Source organism: Nicotiana tabacum, chromosome 16, assembly GCF_000715075.1.
Source record: "Nicotiana tabacum cultivar K326 chromosome 16, ASM71507v2, whole genome shotgun sequence".
Taxonomy (NCBI): Eukaryota; Viridiplantae; Streptophyta; class Magnoliopsida; order Solanales; family Solanaceae; genus Nicotiana; species Nicotiana tabacum.
In genome coordinates this window covers 101,270,812-101,280,320 of record NC_134095.1, presented here as the reverse complement: position 1 = coordinate 101,280,320, position 9,509 = coordinate 101,270,812, and the positions used below count along the sequence as shown (strand labels likewise).

Below are 9,509 nucleotides of genomic sequence, written 5' to 3'. Positions count from 1 at the left end.
CATAGAACCCCCGTGCCGTCCTGAACCCAAATCTACCAACCACACACCTCGAATCCTATCCCACCTTCTCGAATCTTCATTTGAAGATTCGAGTCGGAACCTAATCTACACCGATCTGCCTTAAATTCATACCAGACACTCCCCAGACCCCCCTCGTGACCAAACCATACTTGGTTTGGTCCGAATCTGACCAGGGAAGCATGAATCCCGGATCTAGTTTTCGAACCTTAGGGTTCCTCGTCACTGGTCCGTTGTTTTGTTCAAACCAAAGGATTAAGGTCTAATGGACCTTAATCGAAGTGTTTCTCACCTGAGAAACACTTCGATTAAAGCCCGTTCAGCCTTAAGAAAGGTCTGTCCAAATCCGAGTTCAAGACTTTTGATTTTTCGAGTTTTAAGGTGAGTTTGCTTTCTTTCCTTTACTTGTTTTAGTCCGTGTGATTTGTTTTAAAAGCTGTTCATGATTGTTGAAGTCTGTTTTGTTTTGAGTTTCTATTAACTGTATCCTGTCCACTTTGCCTGAACCTTTGTTGTTTGGTTGAGTGTCTTTTTCTACTTGTCCTGATAGTGTGTATGTATGTATTTGTTGTGCAATTAGTTGAATTCCAAATTTGTACTGATTAACTGATTCCTCGAAGCACAATTCTGCTCAGTCAATATAATGCGAACCTTGTGTGATACTGTTAAATGTCGGATTTTTGGCTACGATTGTATGTGTTATAACTAATATAGTCGAGTCGACATGTGTCGTCAATTAGTTTCAACTGTCTGAACAAAAATAAATCGATTTGCTTCTGTTGAACATTGCCTGAATCAATTAAGAACCAAGTTCAGTTACTTATAGTTGTTAATATGATTTCAGAAACCTAAGGCTTGGTCTGTAATTGAAATCTGAGTTGATGGCATGTGCACTTGTGCACAGCATGTGCATTGTGCACAGCCTGGTTCCTGCATAAAAGAGCTTTTGATTTAAAAATGGTTTGACAGCATATGCTGTCAGATATATTCTACTGCCCATACTTTGCTTTAGTTTAAGAAATATTAAACCTTTTAAAGGGTAGAACTGCCAGGGAATGATGGGGTTTAATACTTAAATAGCTAAAGTAGAACTGAAAAGAAGATGGGCACATGGGAAGGGTTTTCTTTTAACTTATCAGGCTGTAAAAGGGGTAATGGAAGGCTTATAAAAGGGGGCACATACAGAGATAAAGAGGAGACTGGAGGACTGTGGGATTTTCTGGGGAAAGAGCTAAAATACATACAGATATAGACATACAGATATAGGGAGAAGAACACCGTGAGGAATAATTTGAAAGAAAGAGAGGGTGATACACATTGAGAGATATACACACACACACATAGAAACAGACATTGACAAGAACAGAGTGATTTGAGGGGAGAACATTTTGAGAATTAAAGTGAGGAAAACAGAAAACTGGAAAAGAATTCTCTTTGATGACACAGACAGGCAGGATCAGAAATTACATCTTTTGATTGCTGTTTTGATTTCACTAGTCTTGACCTGTTTGTGCAACATTGATTTCTTCCAAATCCCAGCTGAGTCTGCTTGATTGTTGTCGTTTTACTCGAAGACTTGGTCTAGTTGAGTATTCCCAGTTGAGGTCTTGACCCACTTCAATTATTTTGTGTGTTTGTTGCTGCTGCTATTCTGTCCCTGTTGCTGCTGCTATTCTATGTCCTGCTGCTACTGTTAATTCTGTTTCCTGCTGCTGCTGATTTCCCTATCTTCTTCCTCTTCTCCTTTGCATTTTCAGTGTTTCTAGGTACACATTTCAAATCCCACTTTGGTGTTAACTGTAACAGTTCCAAAGCATGAGATGAAAGGAGTTTTGAAGAAAGTTTAGATGTCTGTTTTTGTAATGCTCATGGCATATTGACTTCTCTGTATAAATTGATTAATGTGCAATTCAATAGCAAAAAAAAATCTAGTTAGTTAATACTTAACTGAGTTTCAGCCTCTTATATCTTAGTTCATAGATGTTTGTTGACATGAGTTAAGTAATAGTACAATACGTAGAATTGTACAAATATTTGGCATAGTTACTGACTGGATTCCTGTTTAGTTATAACAATATGCATAGGATAAAATGCTTCCACCTTCACAATGATGCTCTGTTTTATTTCAGTTTCTTTCATCAGAAATCCGCTAGGCAGTATATAGGAGCACGTTCGAACCCCCCAGTGGTAATAGTGTCTAGTGGGTTAATTCCCTTAATCTAGCCTAAATGAGTCTAATTCGATTCAAGAGATGTTTTGTATATAAGCATAGCATTTTGTCATGTAATTTCTTTGTCAAATTAGAACATTTCTCATAAAGTATGACGTTTTTTTTTATAAATAATTAATCAGAAAGTAATAAGAATTAGGCCCAAAGCATATACTTGAATCAACACGTATCTTCCTTTTTCCTATTTTAGACTAAACATAACAAAGATGTAGTCTCTGCAGGTTTATCCTTTTAAATAAAATGAGGCGAGCCTCGACAAACAAAATGCACAAGCTGCGGGGCCCTCTAAACGTATATATTAAACTACTTAGAATTCGGGACAGGCCGTTTAGCGAATTTTACGGCCTTCCTAAAATAACAATACGCTAGTTGCTTTAGGCGCGCCTTTAATGATCTAACCTTCTTAAACATGGGTGCACATTGATGTTGATCCAAATTCAAATCTCAACGGAGTCTAAATGTGTTAACAACTACGGGTGCATTGATTGTGACGTGGTTCGAGATGCATTTTCACGACGTTGCAATTCTATAAAAATAAATGATAATAATAAAAGCGGTTTAAATCTAATAAAAAGCACATAAGTCACAACATGTATTTAAATCAGATGTTTAGCCATTATAACAATTTAAGCGACCGTGCTAGAACCACGGGATTCGAGGGTGCCTAACACCTTCCCTTGGGTCAACAGAATTCCTTACTTAGAATTTCTGGTTCGCAGACTTCATTTGGAAAAGTCGAAAATTTCCTCGATTTGGGATTCAAGATAAACCGGTGACTTGGGACACCAAAAGCCAAACCTTTCCCAAGTGGCGACTCTGAATTAAATAAATAATCTCATTTCGAATATTGTCACTTAAATTGGAAAAACTCCACCCGCGCATCTTACCCTTCGGGGCCGTGCGCGCAAAAAGGAGGTGTGACATAAGGCATATTGCATCATGTTCCCACTAAATCCCTTACTTGAAATGATGCTCGATGACACCTTTCTCAAATCATGGCTAATTCACGAGCATCACTTAGTTCAAAAATTGATATAACACATGACGATGTAATCTGATCATCGATAACAAACTCCCCCATTTGGCTCGATGCCATAGATCACATCGTTAGAAATCTACAGTACCATTCCTTCATATTTGCATCGGCCCCTCACTATTAATCAACTGAATACTTCATAAATTTATACAACACTAGTCATAAAATTCTCCGAAGACACTACCGAGTACATACTCATCCTTGTGACAATCAAGCTGGCTTCCTCAAATTCTCAGAAATGATAAGATATGCATTCTACTAAATAAAAGCCTCATACAAAACACATGACCTAGAATCTTCACATAGGAGATAACCCATTGGCCAGACTCAAATCAACACCTTCTCATGACCCCATTATGGTCACAACAACTAGGCGACCAATTAATCCTCCTGAGTCTACACTCGTTGCCAAGATATAAAAATTCGCTTCATTCCACAAATGAACAACTAGAAATCTACCAACACATTAGTATCAAAGTCTGTACAACACATCGTGATAGAAATCAAACATCCACAACCCTTCACAACCCATCTGCAACATCACAAGCTGTTCGTGCATGTTGATACTTGATGCTCAATATTACATACAAACAAATAGGAAGAGAGAAGGGAAGTTCCTAAATGACCTGTAGCATCTCGAAGATAGGTATAGACGTCATTATACCGATCCACAAGACTCTACTAGATATTTGCTCATGACTCGTAGAACCTAAAAATCTAGTGCTCTGATACCAACTTGTCACGACCCAAAATTTCACTAAGTCGTAATGACACCTAACCTAACCTAACATGCTAGGTAATCCAAATATTATAAGTTACAACTAAACTAAGAAATCAACAATATATACAATAAAAACTACAATTGAATTTGATACAATTACCCCAAGGACTAGTGGTACAAGTCATGAGCTACTATAATTTAGATTAACAAAATTGATATGAAGAATAAATACAATATCTATTTGAAGTTTATTTAAACAGAACATAAATCGTAAACTAACACGAACAAAAGGTATCTTGAATCTGGAACGCGGGTACGTCTTTAATGCATGGCTTCTCCTTCCACAGCTACACATCTCCAAGATCTTCAAGCAAGGTATAGAAGTGTAGTATGAGTACAACTAACCCCATGTACTCAGTAAGTATCATGATTAACCTTGAAGAAGTAGTATCGAGGTCTTAACTTAAAGATACTCACTTACTATGTACCTTTGCAGATAATAAGCAGAAGAAACAAGGAAAGATATATGTCGAATAATGGTAAGAGCATCAACTGGAGAGCTACGAGGGAAGTTAACAGACATGGTAAACCATACATAAACTCATAAGCATTTCTGCGAAGGAAACAATAATCACGATGTGCGCACAAGGATCATAACCTAACATCACTAGCGGACACCGTTGAGGTGTGCAACCCCATCCTAATCTCAATTAACACTATTGCAGCATGCAACCCGATCCCAATATCAATAAACACTATTTGTGGAGTACAACTCGATCCTGATATTAATAAACACTATTATGACGTGCAATTCGATACCGATATCAATAAATATTATTGCGGCATGCAACCTGATCCTAATATATTATAATATCATATAAAATGGCAACAATGATCAAACACGGGAAAAGTTTACAATGTAATACTAAAAAAACGAGCACGCGATATTCAACTAGGTATTACAACTTAAACAGAGTAAGATGAGCAGTCCAATATCAAAATCTAGTCTATCATATATAATGACAAGGATTCCACAAAACATAACACACAACCAATCTAAACATTCACCCAATCCGATTAAGCAAAAGAGAGTAAAACATGAAACGAGTAAAAATACTTGTTAAATAAGAACATGGATCAAATGAAGGCATTTAATATATGAAATCATGTAGCAAGTAAAGACATTTAATAGATGAAGGCATAAGGTAAGTGAAAGCATATACTAAGTGAAGACATGAATCATGTGAAAGCATGTAGTGAGTGAAGACATGTAGCATGTTAAGGCATCTAACAAGTAAATCACGTGACAATTAGAGGCATGTAACATGTATGGGCTAATAACAAGTATATGCATTAATTTGAAGAAGACATCTAGCAGAAGTAAATAAAGAAAAAACGTAAGTGTAATAGTAACAGACAAGGTAAAGACATAACTATAACAATACAGGCCAAAGGAAAAACACAGAGGTAACTACACAAGAAACTCAAAAGGAAGGTATCAATCAAAACATCAAACATTAATAAAAATTAAAGTAAAAGGGCATGTAAGTGCTTAACAAATGAGTAATCATAACAGAAAATCCAACTTTCATTCTTTTTGCATGGTAATAATCAACAAATCAATCTCATTTCAAACCGCACAGAATTACTCTTCGTGTCAACATCATTTCAACCGCACAGAAATACACATCGTACCAAACATAGCGCTAATGCCCCAATCACCATCTCTTATTACGAATAAAGAAGCTCGAGTAGCATGACATTAACATGTATGGATATAGGTTCCTGATACTACGATCAAGTGTAAGTATGCAAATAAATCTCGAAAACATCACATTAAATCCTTTTTAAGATATCATATGTTCTAACATAATTTCTAATAGTAGATAGTTGAGTTAGTTAGTCATCCAATTAAATGAAGCTTAGGTTAAGTGATCATCATGTTCAACAAAAGCATATAGAAGCATATAATTTCCCCTTCCGAGCATGGAGACCATGGAACATGCATATACACTAGTCACCCCGTATGTGCATCACCCCCGAATATAGCAAATAATATCAATTAGTGGGAAAAGGTTCCTCCAACAAAGCTAGGCAAGAGACATACCTCATTCCGGAACACAATCAATATTCAACCACGGGTTTTTATTTAGAACAAGCCTCCAAACCAATCAAATCTAACCAAAAAGCATTTAGACAATTCAAAATAAGCTTTACAGACTACCCACAAGTGAAAAATATTCAATCTTTAACTAAATTGAAAAACATAAACCTGAACCTACATGGTCGAAATTTAAGATTCTGACCAAATCTCGATTACCCATTAACCCTTGAGCCTGAATATATAATATTTTTTCGAAATTCGACCTCAATTTATGGTTTATATCTTAATTTTACAAAATTTGTAAAATCTACCCAAAACCTCTATTTCTACTTTGAAAACCATAGATTTGATATTAAAATTCATGAAAAAGTAGTTGAAATTGATTGAAAACTAGTAACGATGCTTACCAATGAATTTGGGAAGCAAATTCTCTTCAAAACCGTCTCTATTGACTTTAGAGTTGAAAAATAGTTTAAATGAGCTATGTCCCGAAATTTTCCTGTTTTACCCTACTGCAGATATCTTGTTCGCAATTGCGACCATCGCAAAAGCAAACCACTGATTGCAAATGCGATTAGTGTCCCAACTGTGCAGTAGTCGCAAATGCGACATTTCCTTTGCATTTGCGAATTCTACCTGTTCACAATTGCAGACACAGAAGTCGCAAAAGCGAAGGAGCCCAAATTCCGCGAGGGTCGCAAATGTGACCCATCTTCCGCAAATGTGATACTCCCACCAGTTGCAAATGCAATGTTATCTTCCCAAAAGCGAAGTCCTCATCCCCCAGCAACCGCCGCAAATGCGAGCATGACTTTGCAAAAGCGAAGATCTTATTTGCGAGCAAGTGTTTTCATTTGCGAGACTTGCAGCCCAGCTGCACCAGATTTGGCTTCAGCAATTCATTAATTTCCTTCTAAAACATATTCAAAACTCACCCGAGCCCCTCGGGTAGGGGTGTTCACGATTCGGTTTAGCCGGTTTTTGATTAAAACCAAAACCAAACTAATTTAATCGGTTTTCAAAATTTTAAAACCAAAACCAAACCAAATTACATACAAACCATCGGTTTAGTTCGGTTTGGTTCGGTTTTTCGGTTCCTAGTAAGCTAATGATAAGTCGATAATAGTAAAACAACACTAGACAACAATCTGAAAATAATTTGCTAAATTTATGTTTTTTATATATTTATTTCGGAACTGAAAGTTTATTTACCTGTTTATACGAAAAAATGAACAAAAAACAAACTAAAAGTTTACTTTCTCAGGCTTTAGCTACTATAGTCTTGCAATTTGAGTTTGCTTTCTTTACTCTTGTCGTAGATTTTTTTTTCTAACTCTTTTATTAGGAAAAAGTATGTGTGTAGGTTAGAGAATTGGATTCTCTTAAGGAAAAGAAAATTGGCAGATTCCTATTCTTTTGGGCTTAGGCAATCTTTTAAGATATAAGTAGGATAAATCAAAATTCAAAATTATAATTAAAATGCATAAAGTATTTAAAATTATTTACAAAAAGATATTATATCATATATCAATAATTATTCATATTTTTATATAATTAATCGGTTCGGTTCGGTTTTTTCGGTTTTTTATAATAGAACCAAAATCAAACCAAATATTATCGGTTTTTAAAATTTAAAACCAATCCAAATCAAGAAAAAATATCGGTTTACTTAATCGGTTTGGTTCGGTTTTCGGTTTGAATCGGTTTTCTGTCAAACCGTGAACAACCCTACCCTCGGGCTCTAATTCGAACATGCACACAAGTGTAATAACATCATATAAACTCGTTCCCTCACTCAAATCACCAAAATAATATCAAACAACAAGATTTGATCGTCAAAACTCTAGAATTTTCAAGTTTAAAACTCATTTTTCCAACTTTTCAAATAATGCACCGAAATGGTCTCGAGTCACCTGGGACCCCAACCAAACATACGTACAAGTTCAAAATTATCACAATTGTCAAAACATTGATCCGTGATTGTTTACCAAAAATCACATTTTCTTTAAAAATTCACAATTTAATTTTTCGAAAATCTACCCGAACCACACACGCAAGTTATAAATTATCAAATAGAGCTATGAAAAGTCTCGTAATCACATTTTCTTTAAAAATTCACAATTTAAATTATCAAATAGAGCTATGAAAAGCTAGTACTCAAAACAACAGGTCGGCCCGTTATAATATTTTGTAAGCTGCTAATGAAAAGTGAATGCATGATATTCAAGTATGTGTGGAAATAAAACGTGAAAAACATAATTTTTGAATGATTCATAACTTTGTTATGCACACTTTATCTTTTCAAAAGAAAATTTGCGCAGTTAATTAGTTACAATATTTATGTATAGTTGAAGTTGAAATATATCATAGTAACATATTAGTGTGAGTACACAACTTGATTTCAAGAACCTTCTAGTTATCACATGTACAATCAAAATTATACTGTTGATCAAAGGGAAAGGAGTGAGTAGGGAAATTATAAGTAAGAAAAAGTTGGTGCATTTTTTTATTTTTTTTGTAAAAGTTAAGCATCGTATTAGTTGCACTAGAAAAATCAAATGATTTAAAATAGTAGAGAGATGCCCCCATGCAGGATCGAACTGCAGACCTTCAGTTTACAAGACTGACGCTCTACCACTGAGCTATAAGGGCTCTTTCTCTACGAAAGAATTTAGTTTAATTTTGAAGTCATGTCTTTCATATAGCCCTTAGTCAAATACCGCTATTATTTCCAAGTAAATGTCAAAACGGTGTGTTATTCTTCTAGAAAATGTAAAAATGCTATGCCACCTCAACGTTCTGGGACTGTTCTATATGTATGACGTCATCGTAACCTTTACATTTCATTTTCCTAGGCTTCTGAGCAAAATTTAGGTAAATGATGCAATTAGTAGGACTTTGGCTAAATACTGCCACCAGAACTGTGTAAAGTTGACACAAATTCATGCTAGCAGTGGCTCAACCAGTAACCAATGGCGAAAACTCAAAAATCCATGGTTTCCCGGTATATATATATATTTGTAAACATGTGAATTATATACGTATAATATACATATTTTATACGCTTACACACACACACACACACAAATATATATATATATATATATATATATATATATATATATATATATATATATATATATATATATATCACATATTTATAGTTTTCTTCAATTTTCGCTAAGCGGTTCAAAAAAGAAAAAGTTAAAAAATTAAAAAAGATTATGGCAAATGTGAATTAAACCAACGATCTCGCAAAGATTTTGAACCCCCTTGACCACTGAGCTATGCTTTTGGGCTTTGTCATTGTCATGAGGATTCAAAATATAACATATAGAGGTATAAGACAGATTTAACCTTATATGTAAAATATAATTTTTCAACTAAAGGGTGTTGCGGA

At 35.0% G+C, this 9,509-nt stretch overlaps 1 non-coding gene across 1 annotated transcript; it reads right to left on the bottom strand.

The window, feature by feature from the left end:
• Nucleotides 1-8,689: 8,689 nt before the first annotated feature.
• TRNAT-UGU (transfer RNA threonine (anticodon UGU)) lies at nt 8,690-8,761 on the bottom strand. The gene has a single exon. It is a non-coding gene; the product is annotated as a tRNA-Thr (tRNA).
• Between the last annotated feature and the right edge of the window lie 748 nt (nt 8,762-9,509).